The sequence below is a fragment of the Panthera tigris genome, chromosome B3, assembly GCF_018350195.1.
Source record: "Panthera tigris isolate Pti1 chromosome B3, P.tigris_Pti1_mat1.1, whole genome shotgun sequence".
NCBI classification, from domain to species: domain Eukaryota; kingdom Metazoa; phylum Chordata; class Mammalia; order Carnivora; family Felidae; genus Panthera; species Panthera tigris.
The window spans coordinates 78992200-79014307 of NC_056665.1; the positions used below are offsets into that span (position 1 = coordinate 78992200).

General features: G+C 36.7%; 1 long non-coding RNA gene across 1 annotated transcript; it reads left to right on the forward strand.

Moving 5' to 3' along the window:
• Positions 1–8399: 8399 nt before the first annotated feature.
• LOC122239248 lies at positions 8400–21664 on the forward strand. The gene is made up of 3 exons (XR_006218197.1): positions 8400–8595; positions 12764–12812; positions 21527–21664. It is a non-coding gene; the product is annotated as an uncharacterized LOC122239248 (long non-coding RNA).
• The last annotated feature ends 444 nt before the right edge of the window (positions 21665–22108 follow it).

Below are 22108 nucleotides of genomic sequence, written 5' to 3' on the forward strand. Positions count from 1 at the left end.
GCCAAGTAATTGGCAAGGGGAACACTACTTGCTTATTTATCGGATACCTTTATCCTATGCCCCTGGCTTCTCTCCTTTACTGCACTTTTATAATAGATTACCAGAGTAGCAATGTAAAGAGTAAAGGGTCTTTCCTTTGCACATTTATAACCCAACTTACCTTGAATTCTTTGTCTTATTTCAAATCACACCAGTAAGAAATGGTTTGCACTTAGCCACATATTAATCAACACACAATATACACACATACAAGCCTAAAACAAAGCAGAGTATGTTCTGCTAAAAGCAACTGGTTTACTACCAAAAATCTTTCCAGTTCATTCTTACACCTATGGATTCATTATTTCTAGGAAACACTGTGGGAGTGTGCCATAAAATATCAGACAAACAGCGAACATCCTGAAATCTTCTCAACACAGAGTACCTCAAAAACATACAAGAACATACTTTTTCTCAATTTGTTGTCTTATTTGTCCCCAGTTATCATCAATTACTACTGTTCTGTCTCTGTGTTGATCATGACAAAAGATATGTTTTTCATAAAATAACACGTTTGGACATAACGAGAACGTCGGTTCCCATCTTTCCCGTTGCCGCATAGCACGTCTCGTGCTGTACAGGCGCAGTTGGCTGTCCAAGGACCCTGATGCCAAATTGCGGAGGATATTCTTGTCGCAGTGACAAATTGCTTGCTGGTGGGCTGTGCAGAGTGTTGTTCTGGCAGCATCAGAGTTGTCTACGTGTCTGTCACTTGGTTAGGCTGCTTCAATGCTAGGTGATTTCATCCCCACCCCCCCTCCCCTCTCCTTTTCCTTCAATGCGATTTTTCAGACTTACCTTCGCTTCCCAGTGAGTGGGGGCTTAACTTTCACTTGACAATGAGCCTATGGAAAAGCCTCCCAAGCTCTCCGTACAGGTATCTGTAGGGTGAGAGAAGGATTTTTTTCACTGTGCCATACTTGTTTTCCATACAAACCTACAGGCTGCCATTACAGCCACCCACATCCCTGTTGGCAACGCACTTATGCAGTGAGCGCCTTAATGAATCCAGACAAAACTGCACAGCATTCCTGACACACAAGAAAATCATGCATTTTAATGGTATTGCAGGGTAATTTATTTCTTCAGTCTGTAAAATGTTGATGGTCAATGTTATTTGATAACATTTCAGCAAAAAGATTATTTTGCTTTTGATTTGACGCTTATTTTTAAAACTAAAAAGATTTTTTTTAATTCCTTACATTAAGTATATTTCTTCAGCGAGGATCTGCTTTAAAAACAAAAAAGGGCAGAAATGTAAACGAGTAGACAATATTCAGTAAACAAATTAGCTTGTAAACATACTGCAGGCAATCCCAAGTGTCTGTTGACTACCTATGAAGGTATATAATTTAATGCCTCCAGATAATTTGTGGGTAAAGTCTAACCGGTTGACATTTTGAGATAAATAATAAATAATACTCCTATTTCATTACAGAGTTTATAATTAAGTATAAACGTAAAGGCATTTAAAAAAAACTATAACTACAGGAGATACAGTATTGTAAGATTGTTTTGTATAACTGAAAAGGATAATGTAATGATGTAGGAGGCCTTTTTTATTCTATGGAATGACAGTAGATTTTTTTTCCATGAAACATATTCTGCAGCAAGGGGCTATTATTTAAGACTCGAGGATGTATAAAAGAAGCTAATGGATTTTTCACAAAGGATAATATACAATGAAATAATTCTAAAAGGAAACGAAGGAGCTTTTAATCTTGTGTAAGAAAATGTTTGTTTTTGCTCTTCTCATATATAAATGTATTTGTTAGTTTTATTGTTAAAACTGTAGCCTTGAATCAAGTAGATGTAACATTCTTCTAAATACTTTAATATGGAGATATTTGATAAGATTTTTCCCCAAGAAATAGACAAATGGAGATCTACCGAAGATCTCACATACATCAATTACAAGTAGTAATAATAAACCTGCAAGTAGGGGAATTTGGAGGAAGACTAAAACACATTTTAAGTTTCAGCTCTCAGGACTAATAGAGGTAAAATTTTCAGTTTGAAGTGATATTTAAGTTAGCTTGTTTTTATCATGACTCTTGATAGAACTTAAGCAGCCCTGTGCACTACATGGGTATTTCCAAACTAAACTTATCAAATTATCTTTCCCACTTTTATGTTTTGTTTTATTCTCCAAAACCTGGCAGCACAAATGTTCTAGCCTTTATCACTTAGAAGCATCCAGTATGAGGCTATTGATCCTAAAATTGCTGGGGTTTTCTAAGAAGGCTGCTTGTTGGATCTGCACTGTTTTCACTGAAGTGGTTAAAGCTTTGTTTGTTTGTTTTGTTCTGAATGGCTCTTAATGGATTAAGCTTTAGGCTTTCACCAAAGCAGTAACTGATTGTAAAAGTAGCAAGGAATAAACTAACCACAGGGTGTATGTGTGTGTGCATGTGTGCATGCGTGTGCTGCCAGAGCACAGTAAATTATGATCTATAAATTCTGAAGCTAGTAAAAATGTATGTTAAATAAAATATTTCTTACTATATATCTTTGATAAGCCTATCCTGTGTAAATTGCTATGAATTACATTAGCCGATACCTACAATGGATTATCTCTATTTAATCAAGTAATTGAATTAAACTATATAATGACCCATAGCTCTTGAGAGAGATATTAATTACAACTGCAAGATCACATCTTACTATGAAATTAACATGCCATTGTGTTTTGATCCTAGAGCAGCTTTTCATAATTTTACCAATAATATTCAAGATGGTGATTCCAAGTTATATAAACCTTTAAAGCTATTACTAGAACTTTAAGTAATATATGCACTTGTCTTCATAATATTATGCTGTGGTTCTGGACTTGTATAATTAGGTTTCAGCTTGAGTGTGATATTAAGTAGAGGATTAATAACTTGATGAGTAAAGAAACACCCATATTTGGAGAAACAGATAGAAATGCATGAACTTATATGACTATTTTATACAGTGCCAGCTCCTCTCTAAGACAAGGACCTTATTCAAGGTCTCGTTACCGATGCATGGTGATTCAAAGAGCTAAATACTCAACTCAAAAAATAAAATTACATTGTACAACTCTTTCAACGGGTGTGATAGACAACGCACTACAGATTATGTTCAAGTCACTCCTCCAGTTCTTCAGGAATGGCGCACACTGCCACTCTTGAGTACCCCCTAGCCATTGCAAATAGAGGGTGATTCCATCTGGCAGAGTATGACTAACTGCTCTTGGATTTGCTGGGGAATATTTTTTTTCCAATGGGAAAATCATGAAAATCTAGAAGAAATGGACTAAAATAAAATGGCTTCTGCTTCAGTTTCAAATAACCCAAGATTGTTTAGTCAAAGTCTACCAAAATGACAGTCCTTTGGCAAATTTTCAACATGGCTGTTCCAGAGAGATGCAACACCGCATCTGGGCCTCTCTGAATGTCATACTTGGAATATTGCATTTTGGAAGTCTACCATGTTAGAAAGAATGAAGTAATACCTTAGATATGGAATTAAAAACCCTCCATTCTACCTCTAGAATCTCTCAGATATGAATATTATATTTCATACTTACACATATAAGTGCAAATGAACAGTTTGTTTCACTTCTTACAACATTAGCTCACTTCACTACATCTCATATATAAAAGAACAGCAAAAAGTTCTCTTTCTCATAAATACCACACACAAAAGATCTAAAATCTTGGAGGAAGTTTCTAATTTCCATCTCCTACTTGTAATAAATGCAATGAATTGAATTGAATTGAATTGCAAAGGGGGGCTATATTAAAGGAAATGCATAAGCTTCAAAATGAGAGTGCATTTATCGTATAGAGAGAACCATCGATTGTGCTATAATGCTGGTGTAGTCTTTGTAATTTTCAAAATCCCATTCAAAGTGCTGATATTCTGGTGACAGAGCTAACTGCCACTGTAACTCCAGAGCCTAGCATTAAGAGAAGGGATTCCAATGAGTGCAATAAAAAAGAAGGCAATTTTTCCCCTTGCATGTAATATTCTAAAATTAAGGTATGGAAAGTATTATAAAACCTCGATGAATACTGTTAGTGAACGACTAATTTGCTAATTGCGTGACACCCAAAAGCCAAATGTACTTAATATTTATATAGGAAAAGATGATGCATTTATAAAAAGCAAGGCTGCTGTGTCATAATCATTTCTTGAGGCATTGTACCAAAATAATAAGGGCAGGGGGTTATAAAGGAAAGGGGACCTCCCCCCCTTTCTTTCCTTTTTAAGAGCAGGGATACCTCTATTTGGCCTAATGCACATTTATTCCTAACACCCTGTCAAGAGCAAAACAAACAAGCTGGGTCTACAGAGGCTTTAGGGCCTCCTTTTGGTTGCGCCCATGTTTCTTACCATATTTTCCAATATTGCTTCATTTCACTTTCTCCATTAGTGTTTTATCTTCCCTACTCACACTGTCATGGTCCACATTCTCCCGGCATTAACTCTCAAGTCTCCTAGTCTTCTCTTGTCATTCCTTTGTCATAGAGAGAAGAGGAGGGGCACTGAGGACTGACATGGCCCGGACACACCCCTAATCTTCTTCCCTGTTTACACCACCACCTGCAAATGAAGAGGAAACTTTCCAGAGTTTGAATGAAAAGCTTTGGCCTCTCCTACAGTCAGGGATGCACGATGCGGAAATAGTAGTTGTTAACCAGGCTGAACCATTAAAAAGATCACACACGACAGGGTGGCTTTGAAAATCTGAGGAATTTTGGCTATACCAGGTTAACTAAATGGGAAGCCAATAAATCAGGTGAACTTTCCTGACCACCCCCCCAGACATCCAAAAACTCAAGTTTATACAGAACTTTAAAGAGGTGGGTTATGAAGACTTTTTTTTTTTAATTCCTTAAGGATTAAAGAGTACTTGGCATACTGGCAATACTTCATCTGAGAGCAGAAACATGTTTGCATTTTGAAAATAAAGCAAAAAAAAAAAAAAATCCTGAACTGATTATCAATAAGTTGATTTCAAAAGTGTTCCAATTTCAGATATTACATTAGAAAGATGAAGCACAACTTTAATGTATGCAAAAAATATGATCCCCAGGTTTTCACTGCATTCTTAGAATAGAAAGAACACAATTAAAAGTAGGATATAGAAGGATTAGGTTAAAAACTGGAAGTACAGTCCAAGTCTAAGATACTGATAATCCTACGTAAGATAGCTCCTACAAGAAGAGCGTGGGTAAAGGTAAAAGGTTTATAAAATGTACCTGATTTTTAGATCACAGAAACGATGTATACATATAGGTTTCTGTAGCTCGAAAAAATATCTTATGCAGGAAGAACCTTCCTTTCACTAATTTGAACTGTGCAATATGGCAGGAAGGAATTTCAAAGGAGATATTTATATATTTATTTGAATGTTTACTGTCAGGCGTTGCCTTCTCATTTTATCCTCAGCATTTTGAATGAAACTGCTAACCTACCTCCAAGAAGTTCTAAGGGCTTGCCCCTTTATGTATATTCAGAATGTTTGAGGTTCTAGAAATAGATTAGTATTTCCAAATATCTCAGAGGTGATACAACTTCTTTACATTTGTGTGTATATGGGTATGTGTATACCGTTTACTCAGTGATTACAATCTGCCATAATGCTTCATTGAGATCACATTTTTATTGTATTAATTTAATAGAGGGTAGATTTTTGTTACAATAATCTAGGAGATAGGCAGACAGCAAAGAGATCATGGATCTACAGATGGATATAGGTATGAATACAGAGAGTGATAGAACTTCAGTAGAAGTCAAGAGGATCAGTTTTGGCATGGAATTATTTTCTGCTGTAGGTGAGTGAGGATCTCTAGGTCTTATTTCCCTTTAAACTAACCGTATGTGATAACTGTTATCTATTTTTTTAAGCAGTCATGAGCCAAAATAGTTTTTTTCTGGTTTTTCATGGTTATACAGGACTTAAATACCAACTTTAAGCATAAATGGACAGCCAAAATTTCCTCAAGAAGCAGGAAACTGCCAAGGGATGTGATATAAATGTCCCATGAAAGTCCAGACCCCAAGTTCCAGATTCCTGCAGAAAGAAGTTTCAGTCTCACTTATATATCTTAAATACTTCAACAATAATTCCAGTGGTACGCAGAGTATTGCTCAATACCAGAGGTGCTTAGCAACATGGCTGTTGACTGACCCACTATTCTTAAAAGGAAAACTGTATCCAGCCCAGGTTTCATTGTTACCAATTCCATTACTTTTTTCCTTAAAGGGCAGTGATCTCTAACTCTCTTTTGGGAGACTCCAATTCATTCTGAGGTGTAACACATGTATTCTCACACACACACACACACACACACACACACACACACACACACAGAGTCATTTAAGCTCTAAATTCAAAAACAAATGCTGAGTCTTCTCCCAATACTACACATCCACTCTATCTCCTACACACTGCCCTCCCACTTTTTTTCCAGAAGGAATGCAAAGAACAAGGAAAACATACATTGAAGTCAAATAACAAAAAAGGTGTCATAGTCCTTGAAAAGAAATCACTATCATAGATGGCAATGAGACTAGTGCCAAAGAATGATGACAAAGGTCAGAGGATTTCTTTTTGCTAGACAATTCTGCTCCCACAAAAAATCAACTGGGGTTGGAACATAGAAAAACTAGCAGAGCACCATATTTAAATTACCTACTATGTGTTAGGCACCAGACGTAAATTAATCAGGATAAGAACTGTACAAAGTCTGAGGGATTTGTTTTTAATCCATGCCTTCTGCATAAATTGCTTTCATCCATTTTAAGTTAAAACATCTCTAATAAAAGGATGTTAGGCATTTTGTACTATTCAATTTTGATAATGTACTTAGAAAAGAATGCCTGGCACATAGTAGAAACTTAAATATTTGTTGAATGAGTGAATGGTTATACGTACTTTTCAAAGGCAAAATAAATCATCTGCCACTTCTAATGTATTTGGAGAGACATCAATAAATGGCTATTGTAAGGAAGATTGCAGATGCTAGTTAAGATAATCTAACTGTGTAGTAGTTTATTTATTCTACTATAGAATTTTTGTTCAGAACCCCTGGGCAAAACTTTTGTTGTGATTACTTCCAGGCTGGCAGTCAGTGACTCCACTCCAGAAGAAAATCTCAAACCAAACCCATGTCCTTTCTTCATGTCCCTGCCATTTAACCATCCAGTTGTTAGCACATTTTAAAATCTGACAGGTTATTTCACTTCCAAAATGATACTAAGAGTCACACATGTCAGAACTCTACTTGATAAGTTGTGTTCGTTTCAAATGTGGTATGTGAGCACTGAATCCTCACTCTTTAAATCCTGCAAAGCGTATCAATAATTATGCCAAATCCATCCAACAGTTGATTGAGGTGTTTTCAGTCTGATATGGGTGTCAAAAAGAGAACATTAACTTTATTCAGATCTTTGCCTGATACATTGAATGGAAAAAATCCATTCATACATCGCAGATTCATCCTTAATACTGGAAATTAGGAAAAGGTATCTCAGATTCTGCACACATTTTCTTTGTGGTTACAGAGGTGACTTTGCCACCTGGCACCCTACCCTTCCTTATTATACCCAATTATATCTGTCATATGTAAAAGTTCTAGAAGGATACAAATTTGTATAATTCTCAGGAGGCACTTTACAAAGAAATAGGCTTTTTTTTTAACTCTAATTCCTAATCTATTTTAAAAAGAGTAATGCTTCTTTAATTATAAAGTAAATTTTTAAAAGGGTATCTACCACAATCTCTTCGGGGCTCTCCTGATTTAATTTTACATGTTCCTACTGTATGAGGAGTGGCTGAACTCCAGTCTGAGAAAACTCAGTGATGGAAACTCTTTACTTGAGGTTCCCACATTTATATGTGACACCCCAAGTTTGTAGCTGCATTTGTGCTAGAGCAGACAGAAATAACCAGGGAAGGTAATAGGAGCAACACAGTTTGCATTTAAAGTAATGCCAAGAGGCCCAAGGTAGTAACCCAGAAGGACACAAAATGTATTTTTTAACCAATCAATGTGAATATAAAGTATAAATTGAGTAAAAAAATAATAATTTCTAATAAATAATAGACCAACATTGGAATGGAGAACATCACCCTATATATTTAGCTTCCTAAGGAAAAGTTTAAGAAAGGTGCACCTTAATTTTATTTTATGATCATAGAGATCTTCAGTGAATATGTTACTGATTATATATTGTAGATAAATTCATCTCTGGCACAAAAATATTTTTTCAAACACTTATTCTTGGCAACATAAGTGAGAACAATTATTTTGTGATTGTATATGTTTCTATTCTAGAATTCTTCCCCTAGAAACCTTCTACAATCCTCTAGCCGTGGGTGACAGTGGCCTGAGGTTAAAAATCTAAACATAAATTTGTCATCATCTTTTAATTTTGTGGCCTTGAGCTTTTGACCCAAAGAGGTGTTGGGAGTTCTCAAGGGCAGGGCTAAATGGAGCAAACACTTGTCTTTGGAGCCCAAGCCCTGACCTTAAAGATGTAAACTGAATTGCCTACTCCGGAGGATATTGTTATAGTCAGGTATGTGAAAATGAGCAATGGGATGTGAAAGAAGGACAGAAAAAAAGAGAGACATTCAGGGGGCAGGGAGGGTGGGTAAGGAACAGCATTTTAAAGGCTTTGATTTGGCATAAGTATTTAGTATATATTTTATATTTGTTTCCTTTTATTTTTTTTCTTTTTTACCATGGTCTGCCTTAAAAAAACTGTAAAAGAGTTAGGCTCCTGACTTTTAATGAATTGCTGTAAAATTTGGTTACATACATTACTTCAACCCTGTTGGGGGGGGGGCTTGGGGAAAACAATTATAGTTCATTATATGCATCTCAAGTTGTTTATTTCTTAGGATGCACAAGGATAGTTTAAGGACTTGTTTCTGCCAAGAGCTCCCCCCCCCAAATAATTTCACAACAGAGTAAAAACACATGGACTTTATATAAAATAAAAATAGAAGTGATATAAGGGTTGTATTTTTATAGCTGTATTTGAGTACATTTCAAATGAATGTTTGTTAAACAGGGGGAAAAATCAGACTGGCATTGTCGTGATTCTAAGCGAATTAGGTGAGGCAGGAACAGGAAGAATCTGAGTAGCTTGCATTTAATTAGCACTTACTGGTACAAAATAAATTAGACAGATTTGTCTTGTTTTATGAGCAAGATCCTGTTTTTCTATTTCATTTTCTTTGTGCTTTTGGTAAGGACGGATCTGGCGCTTTGGATACTAAATAGGCAACTAATTCAATTGGTGCTTTCTCCGAGGGTCTGCTTGCAAACCGGTGCCAGACTCACTGGTCCTTTGTGTATTGCCCGCCCTGCATGTGTCTGGGCTCCCCTGGCCAGTCCGTTTTTTTGTCTCTGATGGTTAATAAGCTTTGAGCCTAGTAGTCAAATGTGGTGGGAACGGGGACAAGACGAGGGTCCTTAGTGAAGGTGTTTGTTGTTAAATAGAACAATTCAGCTGTCTCTTTAGAAAACTTGACAAAAGGAAATGCTCCCTGCTGAAAATTTTCTTAGCCTGTTGCACAAAAGATGAAGTTTGTTTAAGAAATTGCTGCTAAAGAAAGCGTCAACCCATTAAGGTAATTATATGGAACCTGTGCCGTATAACAGCTTAATTGATGTTAATGTTTGTCTAATTGGTGATTGGGAGAGTGCAAAGGACTAAAGGTCTTCCGAGCACTTTCAGTCACGGCTCTGAAAGGGGCTCTTCTGGTTTTCACAGTTATAACAATGCCTGCGCGTCTTTCTCAGATTACGCCTTGTTTTCAGCCCCTTACAGCATTCTGCTCCACTACTTAAAGCGTAAAATAAGGGTGAAGAGCCATTGTCTAATGCAGCCTTTTTCAAAGAGTGTTTCTGACAGGGATTGTTCTAGGAATCAGGCAGGAGAGAAGGGAGTGTGAGAGGTGAAAGCCACTATCACCCACTTGTGTCACCTTCCCAATGAGCAGCAAGAGCCGCCTAATTGCTGCATCTGGTTTTTTTTTTTTCCTCCAAGCCTCCATTCTCTTAAACAAGATCCTTACTCCAATGCCACATGTTCCTGTGGAATCTATCAAACAACACAAAACAAAAAAACACCCAACCTGGCTGACATTTTTTAAAATTGGCAGAAAAAGAACCATTAGGAAAACATATCGAACAATTAAATGCATGCACAAAAATCTATGAAATTTATCTTTTCTACAGTTTCACACAAGAGTCTGGATGTATTTACAAATATAATTAGATAAAACAATACATGTGTGTCCCTCAACATGTATGGGTGACTTCTCTGTGCAAAGATACAAGCATGATTATTACATGGGTTCTTTCACATGCAGACACAAATGTATAGATTCAGAAAGCTTGCATTTGTTTTCATATGAGAGAGCCATTTAAATTTATCATTCATCTTTATGGTTTAAAAAAAAAGACAATTTTAAATATCATTGATCTGGGTTATAAAACTCAAATGCTTAAATATTTTGCATCCCAAGATAAACTGATTGAAGAGCCAAGACTTAAAAAAAAAAACAGCTTAAACATTCATTCATTCTCTCGCACACACACACACACACACACACACATGCACACACACACGCACACACACAATGCATTTAACATCCCCCCATCTCTGGAAAGTTATAGTTCTCAAGCTTTTCAATTTTTATGTTTTACATTACTATATTTAACAGATTGATATTTTCCTGTTTGTTCTCTTTAAGATTTCTTTTCTACATACAGAGTGTATTCATGTGCTATCCTAATGAGGAAATGACGAGTTTTTATCAACCTTATTAAACATACACCCAGAAGATATCCATTTTAATAAGGGGCCAATTACTAAGTGTGTCTTCAGTTAGAAAGAACTTAGCTTTTACCTTGTTCTTTGGCTCTCCATGTGTCTAATTAATTGAATCTTGAAATCGTTGGACTTTCAGCTTAAGAGAAGACTGAAGAAGGGAACTTAACAACACTGCCTATTCCTTTATGTCTAGAACGGGCTAAAAAAAAAAAAACACCTGTAATGCTAAAAGACTCAGGCTTTTGTCTGTTTCTAATATTACTTTTCTGCCTAATTGCCATCACTGCCACGTACATTAGGCCCTTTTTCAGCAGGGTTAAAACAGGGCCAGTGATGAATGGAAAACTGATTGTACTGCTGTCAAACTTGAATGTGAGGCTTATTCTAGAGATAGAAGTATGAGGAAAAGGACAGAGAATTGCACTTCATTAAAGCTCTACCAAGCTGATTGGAGTGGAGGAGGTAATTGAGATTTAAAGTGGCATTCCCATCACACTGTCCCTTTTTCAACTTAACAACTGTCATTCAAGCCACATAGGGCAACAATTGGCCAGATTTCCCAGCTCTTCTGAGTAATAAAACAGACACTCACCTTCTGGCTATTCGTTTTACTTACTTTGTTCTAATTTCCAATTCATGTGTCATTAGTGAACGAAGATTGACAAGAAATAGCTTTGACCTCACAGATTTGACCTTCAACCTCAGAGACCCAACTCTAGTCTGAACATAGGTTGGAATATGCTAAGAAACACCTTTCCTTTGCACAAGAATGAATGGCAGTTTTTTCATCATTGTACCACCCCCTGCTTGCCACTACATTTAGACTATGAGACATGTCAACTGCCTGTCACAATTACAATAGACACAGCAAACCAGAATTTTCCCCAAATCCAAGGGGAACTTCCTGAACAAAGAGTAAATTTTATTGCACAGATTTTGGAGACCTCCAATTTGTAGAGCCATAATGAATGCATCCCACAGACAAATAGGTAGTTGTTAATTATCCCAGCAATTTCTTTTTTTAATGTGCTAACAACACAGCATGCTAAGCCTTCATATCCTACACTGTTACCTGATGATCTCATCACATTTGAAAAGATGGTAGTCTGGGAAGAAGGCATTATTATAGCAAGTATGCATGACATTACATGATTATAATTCCTTATTTTCATGATTTAATAAAAAGAAAGTGTGATATTTTGGAAACAGATGGGTTTGGCTACACCTTTACTGAACCAATTGAAGTAGTTTACCTATAGTATCACTTTAAGATAAACACAATCTTTGTATTTTCCTCGATTATTCTAAAGCTTGCATATACTAATTTTGTGTCATCAAAGCACACTGTGGATAAAAAATAAATCTTGAAGGGCAAGACCTCTGACCTGAGTAAGAACCCTCAATAAATTTAAAAGTAATTTATGCCTTTTATATAATTTGGAATAAAAATTGGATTCTGGAAATCTATTATGGTTAGGAAATTGTTATGGCTCCTTCCTATTGAGTAACAAACATTTGGATGATTCTAGTATTACACCTCTAAATAAACAGAATAATGAAACACACCACTTTATTGTGCCAAGTGTTTGAAAAGTTGACTTCGTTTCCCTCATGATAAAACGTTTTGAAAACACTGCCAGGTTGCTGCTTTGACTCCATTTTAATGAAATGTGAAGTCATTTTCATTTTACCAGGAATAGTCATTCTTCTGTCGTTTTGTTAAAACATGGGTATATGACTATATTGACTTCACTTTAATGGATGTTACAGTCATTTGGTTTTCCCTTGTAATATTCTTCTATTATAACATGGATTTGCATAACTCATTGTGCTTCACTGTGTTTTCTGAATTTCTTACTTGTGTTGCTAAAAAAGGAGAATATAATATATTTTCTTACAGGAGGAGGCATTAACTTTCATGAGAAATCACAATTGTTATCACATCATCCGTAAGTACTCTTACAGCTACTACCTTCAGAGAACATTTAAATAAAGCTCAAAGAACTGATTTCTTTGGAAGGAGGTGATTAGCATATAAATACAAAAGAATCATTTCAGAATAGGACACACTTCTAAAGTATGACATAGTAAGAGTTTACTAATAATTATAAAAATTTGGGGAGTCTATTGTGTATAGAGCATTCTTTATTACATCTGTGTCACAATTATGTATGAAACATACTTTCAGGATAAAAACAGTAACATATTTACCATCCCTTTGCCCTGATGCACATACCCTCCCTGTTACAACAGTGATCTTCAAGCTAAACAGTAAAGAAAACTCATTGTATTTGGAATTTTGCTTTCTCGTGGATACATATTCGTGTCCTTATAGGTCTGAGAAGGTCTGAACTTACGGTTTTATCTCAGCCGTACATCTGTGGTCATCCAAAGAAATAAATCTCAGACTGTTGGTAGCTTCTGTAGAGATGTCTTTTATCCTACACCTGTGACAATTACCCTGTGTTAGTGAAGCTAACAAGAGTTAGGCCATAGGTCAAGGGTCAGGGTGCTGTCAAGAGGAAGTTATTCTTCAGTTCCCTAAAATGCTTATCATTTTCATCTAATGTGATATCCACCTGTCAGTCAGAGAATGTAGGCCATTGTCTTGTGCTAAGTACTGCGCTTTCTGCCTCAGAGACAGTGCATTTTATTACTTCTTTTACAATTACCATTTTCTATCATTAAAATCTCATCTTCAAAATAAATACGCTGAACAAATAAACATGTTTATCCTAAAATAAAAACAAGGAACAATATTAAAAAGAAGTTTGAGGTATTCATGTTTGTTTGATAGATTCGACAGTCATATCTGGTGAATCGAATCAAAACATCAACCAAATGAATAATGAAATGAGTAGCATTACAGAAATAATGAATGGTGGAATAGTTCTACAATGTAACTTGGGCCTAAATGAGTATATGTCTACATGCAGGCAGGCTCATTCCCAGTATTATGGACTAGCACAATATCCAGCTAACAGATAATAAGTATGTTTCTACAATATAATAAAGCATTTTCTGAAAAATGTTTTCATAATGGATTGTGGTGGAGTTGATATGTATACACAGTAGGACCTGCTTTTGCTATACTTGGATATAATGACATTCCATTTAGAATGCGGTGCAGAAAAAGGCTCAGTTATCCTAGTAGTGGAATATATAAATTGCAATTCCTTGTCATGAGTAACTTGCAAAGAAAATAAAGGGTCTTCTTAAAAAAATAAGAAAACAAAAAAACAAAAAAACACATACTAGATATCTCAAAGCATTAAAAGACTGGGAAGTAGGATTTAAGAGTCATATGGTTAAAAGTGAATAGGTGGGCTTGGTTAGCTCTTCTCTTCATAACAAGGATACTCAATCACAAAGAAGCTTTGTGCTATCCTTTGTCTCCAAAGAAATGTAAAGCAAATCTCTAGCATTTTTTTATGTCCCTTTCCTTCTGGTAACTCCCATGAGAATAACATAGTGGGATGGCAAGTTCTAGAGTGGAACTCAAGGATCATATACTTGAGCCTCATATCTGCTGTTAACTAGTTGAGTAGCAGGAGTCACACTTTTCTTACCTGTCAAATGGGAGTGAGAGTTCATTATTCTCAACCCTATGGATTTTTAAGGGCTTAACAGAATCTTTTTGCCTCCTTAGTAACAGACGGAAACTGCACATCTGTGCTCCCTAAAAAGCTTTATCTTAATTCCTAATAAGAGCATATATATTCCATCCTTGTGGCCTTGATCTTTTTGAGGACAGAGATGGTGTCTTCATTTTTTCCCCAGGTACTTAGCAGAGTGCCTGTTAAATTGGTGAATAAAGGAATCATTCTTAGGGTGACTATATATCCTGCTATTTGCCTATTTTTTAACATTTAATTATTAATAGGCCCCATTCCTTTCAAAATTATCCAAGTTTGGATGACAAATTACATGGTATTCATCATTTCCTTAATGGAAGTAGAAACTACTTATGTCACCAGTGTTCTTGAGATCAATTAATGCCCACTCAGTTCTCTTTTCTTAACAAATTAACTCCACTTCTTCTTTTTTATGCTCTGGTTGTTTTAAAGTTTGGAGATTATTTTAGTGAATAATTGAGGGATAGATTTGGGCTTCTACATTTACTGTCATCCAATATTTAAAATTCCTGCTTTTAAGAGAGCTCTGGAGTTTCTTACAAATTTAAGGTTATAGGATTCTTATAAATATAATCTTATCCTTTGAATGTTCTCCCAAATTATATCTAAAGGCTTCACATGGTACTATTATTTTAGGTAACAAGGAGGTACTGGCTTAGGTACACCAACAAGCAGAAATAAACAATACATTCAAATAGCCCTTATCTTGAAAAACACGTATTTCATAGAGAGAACACATTTGAGAGGATGAGGATGAGAAAACAGGTCTTGTCTTTATGATAACTGCCATAGTAAAGGACAGTTTAAAATCGGAAGCACATAGTTCAAAAGTTGGCCTCAGTGTCTGAGCACACCAAGATATTAGAAACATGACCATTTCTGATTCCAAAATGAAAAAATGATTTTTCTCAAGAAGTCACATCCAAATTCAACCATCTTTTTGCCAAGCCTTGACATGTTTTTCACTCACTTGTTCAAACATTCTGGATCCTGATACACCAAAAGCTCTGATTAAAAGCCTTAATATGAAAACAAACAAAAAAAAGAGAATATGTAGTTTTACAAAAGAGAACTTTATTTTGTAAGTAAAGTTTTCAGCATATTTCTATCTGAAATATGGGCATTAACTGTAGGCTCTTTAAGAAACTATGCTACTGTCACTAGTCCCATATACTCAACATGTGACTCAGTTTGACTTTTGAAGTGATACCTAAGCAAATGTTGTCATATAATATTCACAGTAAATGAGCTAATTCTGACACTTGAACAACCCAGCTGCCTTCTATTTTATTTTAGTTCTATTGCTTTATCTTCTTTATATCATATCTGAGAAGAAAAACTAAAGGAAAACATCAGAGGAAACTCAGAGATGAGTCATGAAAATCACTTGTAATCAGCCACCAGTTCAATCACCAAAGCATGGAGTTGCTCTTAATAGGCATATCACTGGCAAAATTTACAGAGCAATAGGAGAGTGGTCCTATAAATTTCACTCATTCCTAGATCTTTAAAATAATTACATCTTTAACCTATTTCCACTCGAAATTAATACTAGTTGAAAGTAAACAAAGATAGACAAGCAAAAGGCATATGACACCTTACTAGATTTCTCAGGATTTCATATGTTCTTTTAGCATCTCTGTGGTCACCTGTAATCAATCCTGAATCAAGTTGTTTCGAAAAAAGTTGGAAAGCTAGTTAACAACAAAGGAAACTAAAAACAAATGTCTGTTTCTGTGCCTAACTTATGTACATTCAAGGAAAGAAAACTTGGAATCTTCTCAAAACGTAAAGACCTGAATGACTTTTGTGAAAAGCAAGTATATTTATTCCTTGAAATGATCCATAAAGAATGTTCTACCTCACCACATTAAACATGTAATAAATGCTCTTCTCTCAATGCAAACTACTAAACTCCACCCCAAATAGCCTCAATTAAGTAGAGATCAGCCTTCAAATCAATTCAGCTGAGCATGAAAGTCACAAAAGTAGAAACATAATGGCTTTACTTTGAGTTTTAAAGATTTCAAAAGTATTCAGGTAGAGGAAAATAAACGTCTGAAATAAGGAGTCCAGTAAGATCTCTCACTTTAACTTGGTTCCCATAAGTTTGTTGATTTTGATGCTCTGTTTTTTTTTTTTTTACTATTAAGATTTTAGAGGTTCTGGTTCAAGATGGTGACTTAGGAAGATCCTGAGCTCACCTCTTTCCATGCACACACCAAATCTACAGCTATATATGGAACAACTTTCTCTGGAAAAAAAATCCAAAAACTGGCAGAGCAATCCCTTCATATTGAGCAAAGGGGAGGGATACCACATCAAAGCAAGCAGGAAAGGCTGAGGCACAATCTCACCACAAACCCCACCCCTAGTGCAGCGACCCATAATCAGCAGGAAACTCAAAACCCTGAGCTTCTTCCTAAGAGCAAAAGGCTGATACCCCACAACGGGCACCCCAACTTTTAAGACCAGTACCTGAGAGAAGAGCCTTAAAAACGTCTGGCTTTGAAGACCAACAGGGCTTGCATCCCAGAGACCCATGGTCTATGGTGAACTGAGGGACGGCCCTTAAAGGGCCCACGTACAGGCTCACTGGCCCTACGCCTCAGGGAAGAAGGAGTCCTTTGAAAAGTGTCCAGTGTTTACATGAAAGAGGCTCATTTACTAATCTTAAAGCATTGGTCTGAGGGACAGGGGCCTGCTGGGATGCTGTCTGGGGAAGGACGCTGGTCGGCACCATATTTCTGATCTCCCTCTGCCAAAAGCCACAGGGCACGATTTTTTAAATGTCTTTTATTTCTTTTCTTTTTTTCCTTTTATGGTGAGTGCCATCTTTTCATCCCACATCTTCCTCTTCTAGCCAGTGAGTGCCATCTTGGTGCTCTTCCATTGCCACATTCCAGACCTCCAGGATGGGGCCAAGGACTCTACACAAGTCTGGTGACCCAATTTTTGCAGTGGCTACCCAGTGAACACCCCCTTGATTGCCTGATTCTGGAGGTCAGGGGGCCCTGCTTTCCTGGATCCCATGAGACTGTAACAATCAGACAGTTCTTGGCAGACTACCACTCCCAGGGCACTGCATAGACAACACACTGAAACACACCCCAGGCTTCCTGAGAAAGAGGACTATTTGCTTGTCTAGGAGCTTTGGCCTGAGCAGGATTTTTTGTTTTGTTTGTTTTGTTTTGTTTTAATGTTTGTTTATGTTTGAGAGAGAGAGAGAGAGAGAGAGCTCGAATTGAGGAGGGACAGAGAGAGAGGGAGACACAGAATCCAAAGCAGGCTCCAGGCTCTGAGCTGCCAGCACAGAGCCCGATGTGGGATTCAAACTCACGAATCGTGAGATCATGACGTGAGCCGAAGTTGGACACTTAACCAACTGAGCTACCCAGGCACCCCAGGCCTGAGCAGGGTTTTGATTTGGCACACTTATAGAGGAGATATCTTTACATTGCTTGACTCTGGTGGCCAGTGGGGTTCATGGGTCCCATGTAATTAATGGAGAAAGTTCTTCAGTAGCTATTACTGCCAGGGCACAGCAAGAGGCAACAGACCTAAAGCTCAGTCTTTCTGGGAAAGAAGTCTATTAGCTTATCATCATAGCTGCAGCCTGAATTATGCAGGATTATAATTAAACACATCTAAAGGCTGACTGTAATCCTTTCCTAAGACCGCAGAGGGTGGGCATGATCTTTGAACTCTCCCTCTGCCATGTTCCTGAGTGCCAGCATCTCTCAGGGGAGCTCTTACATGTGTCCAGTGCCCCAGTTTTTACATCTGTGCATAGTATTCCCTTATTACTCATTCGTTGTCTGCAGGATCTGTAGAGGTATCCCCATTTCATTCCTGATGCTGATATTTTGTGTTGTCTCTCTTTTTTTTTTCTTGTAAGATTTACTGGACTTATACGCTAGAGATTTCAACTTTATTAATCTTCACAAACAACCAACTCTTTATTTCATGGATATTTCCTCTGCTGCATTTCCTTCAATGTCATTGATTTCTGTTCTTTATTTTTTTCTTACTTCTGCTTGCTTTGCATCTATTTTGCCTCCACTGATGAGTCTCTGCCTGGGAGGGTAGGACTGCTTCATTACTGACACCACAGGGATTAGGAGAAGAGAGTGGGAAGACACCACCCTAGCTGGGAAGGGGACTGGCATCTCATTAAAGCTACATAAGGGTCTGAGTTCAGGCTCTCTAGGTGGTATCTGTTGATATCATGGGGTAGCAGTAGAGGCAGGTGGGGTGGTGTTGGGAGGGCTCATTACTTCCTGGTAGAGGATGAAAGCTTCTGCTCTCTACTCAACCTTCTCTGATACCACCCCAGTGAGAGTTTGAGGAGACTCCTTATAGCCTCGAGAGAGGGTAGAATCCTAGGCTCTTCACCTAACCTTCGCTATTGTGAGTAGAGGATGGTCCACAGGTTTGTTTGTTTGTTTTTTTGTTTTCCTACAGTGTTTTGGTAAAGCAAAGCAGTTACTTCCCATAAATTTTGTTTTGCTAGATTGCCCCAATTCCTGTCCTTTGGCCAGAGAACTGGCTTTTGTTGGAGCTTTTTGTGTCTGTACCTATTGGTATTTCTCACTTACCAACTTCTTCATCTCCAAGTCTGGGGTACATGAAGCAAAAAGAAAACCTAGGGAACTCATTCTGGGGCATAACATCCCTAGGTGGTGTGCCTTTCTCTCTTCCCTTTTTCAGAATGTCCTTATGTTTGTTTTATATATAATTTCCAGGGTTTTTAGTTTTATTCAGGGAATAGTTTGTCTAATTTATCTTTCTAATTTATTTTTTTTAAGTAGAAGTCAATCTACATTATTTTTATAATTTATATCATATATTATCTTGGAGATAGTCCATTCAGGATATAATAGAAATTCTGTCTCAATGGAAAATGTAGATCGACTTACCTTGGGAGTAATCAGGTAAGCAAAGATAACCCCATGTTGATAAAAACTACCTTAAAGTCATTTTTATGTTTCTGCAAGCTAGAAAATAAACCAACATACAGTTCCAGAACTAAATTATCTAAAAGCAATGAAATGTTTTGAATCAATGGCTCCCAGAGTTTAGGGAAAATAATAAAATTCTCTAAAGGATTTTAGGAGGTAGAATAGGGTTGACAAACTTTTTTTTATATTTTATCTCAAGAAATATTTAGTAGGGCACCTGAGTGGTTCAGTGGGCTAAGCATCTGACACTTGATTTCATCTCAGGTCATGATCTTACTGTTTGCAAGATGGAGCTCCGTGTTGAGCTCTATTCTGACAGTACAGAGCCTGCTTGGGATTCATTATCTCCCTCTCTGTCTGCCCGTCCCCCACTCCTGCTATCTCTCAAAATAAATAAAATAAAAAATTTTTAAAAAGAAATATTTACTCTTGTTTAGCGAGATCCGGCTTAATTTTATTAAGAAAGCTACAATTCCTTAATTGTTAGCTGACATCAAGAACTGTTTACATTGGCTAAGCTGTTTTAAAAAGTATTTCCATGTGTTATTTCCACCTGGCAAAGTTCTGCCAAATACCTGTAGTAATGCCTCACTGAGCTTAGCTGCTTAGACCTAAAAATCATCTCATTGAAAGGAGAGTAATTATTTTGCATTTAGATAATAAAAAGAGTTGTCAGATTTAGCAAAAACAAAACAAAACATACAGAACACCAGTTAAATTTGAGTTTCAGATAAATAGGAAATAATTTTTAGCATAAGTATTCCCTGCACAATATTTGGAGCACACTTATACAAAATAGTTATTTGTTGTTATCTGAAATTCAAATTTGGCTGAGTATCCTGTATTTTATCTGACAATCCTATATTTTAAAATGTTAAAAAAGAGGGGCACCTGGGTGGCTCGGTCAGTTAAGCATCCACTTCAGCTCAGGTCATGATCTCCCAGTTTGTGAGTTCAAGCCCCACATCGGGCTCTGTGCTAACAGCTCAGAGGCTGCAGCCTGCTTCAGCTTCTGTGTCTCCCTCTTTCTCTCTCTACCCCTCCCTCACTCATGCTCTGTCTCTCTCTCTCTCAAAAAAACATTAAAAAAATAATTTTTTGTGTGTTAAAAGAAAAATATAGCTTATTATACGATACATATATACATATATATTAGAAATATTTAAAAAGGTATCAAATATAATATGTTAAATTTTAGAAATTGCTCTTAGATTAATCATAAAAGTTAATACAAAAGCAAAGAATTATGGTCCAAAAAATACTAGAGCATAATGAAAGAAATTGATTAGGAGATATAAAATAAATATATTTTATATTTTGTCCTTACTTTCTCTGTATGCAAGAGAGTGGGAAGAGTGTGAAAAGGAAATGGAGAGGGGAAGGAAGGAAGGAAGGAAGGAAGGAAGGAAGACAATTGAAGGAATGGTAGAAAGCGGTGAAGAATAAAAAAAAAAGTTGTTTTTGTATGGGAAAACACACTGTATTAGTCCTTTTGCTAAGGCAAAAAAAAAAAAAAGTAATAATAATAATGCCTTTGAACCCCCAAACAGAAAAAATGCTTGAGGAGGAGGAGGACCCCATGAGGAGAAGTGATGGGTTGAGGGATGATTACAGTTTAGGGGCCAAATACTAATTTTATTTTTTTACTTATGGCCTATTAATATGAAAACATTTTTAAGCATAAGCATTGTGACCTATAAGAAATTATTATTGTCATTAATCATTATCTTTGGAATAGAAAGCTAGTATAAAATTAGGCATTAGGGAAAGTTTTCAATCAGTATTTTATGTCTAGAAAAAGAAAAAATGAATCAAGGGTTAGTAAAAATTTTCATTAGATTCAAATGCCTTCTAATGTTTGACTTGAGTTATTTTATTTTGCTTAAGGAGACTCCTTCTCACACAAGGTCAACAGTATACCACTAAGTCAGTGACCTCCTACTGGGTAACCTTACTTCAGTTTTATCTATACTTAGATACAATCTACATGCCAGTGTAAGTATTCTTAAGTAATCCTTTCTCATTATCAAAATCAAATGAAAACCAAATTTTCACCCTGTCTCCTAGGGCACTTCAGTGTGATCTGACCCCATCTTCCAACTTTTGCTCCAGCCGTTTCCCCACTGACAACCCAGGAAGCAATCGAAATGAAATTACAGTTGATCCTTGAGCAACACAGACTTGAACTTCTTGGGTCCACTTATACATGGATTTTTTACAGTACTGTAAATGCATTTTCTTTTCCTTATGATTTTCTTAATAACATTCTATTTTCTCTAGCTTCCTTATTGTAAAGATACAGTATATAATACATACAACATAAAAATATGTGTTGGGGCGCCTGGATGGCCCAGTCAGTAAAGCAGCCAACTTTGGCTCAGGTCATTATTTCACAGCTTGTGAGTTCAAACACCACATCAGGCTCTGTGCTGACAGCTCAGAGCCTGGAGCCTGCTTCAGATTCTGCCTCTCCCTCTCCCTCTCTGCCCCTCCCCCGCTTGTGCGCTTGCTCACGCTCTCTCTCTCTCTCTTTCTCTCTCTCAAAAATAAATAAACGTTAAAAAAAAATTTTAGGGGCGCTGGGTGGCTCAGTCGAGCGTCCAACGTCAGCTCAGGTCATGATCTCACACTCCATGAGTTTGAGCCCTG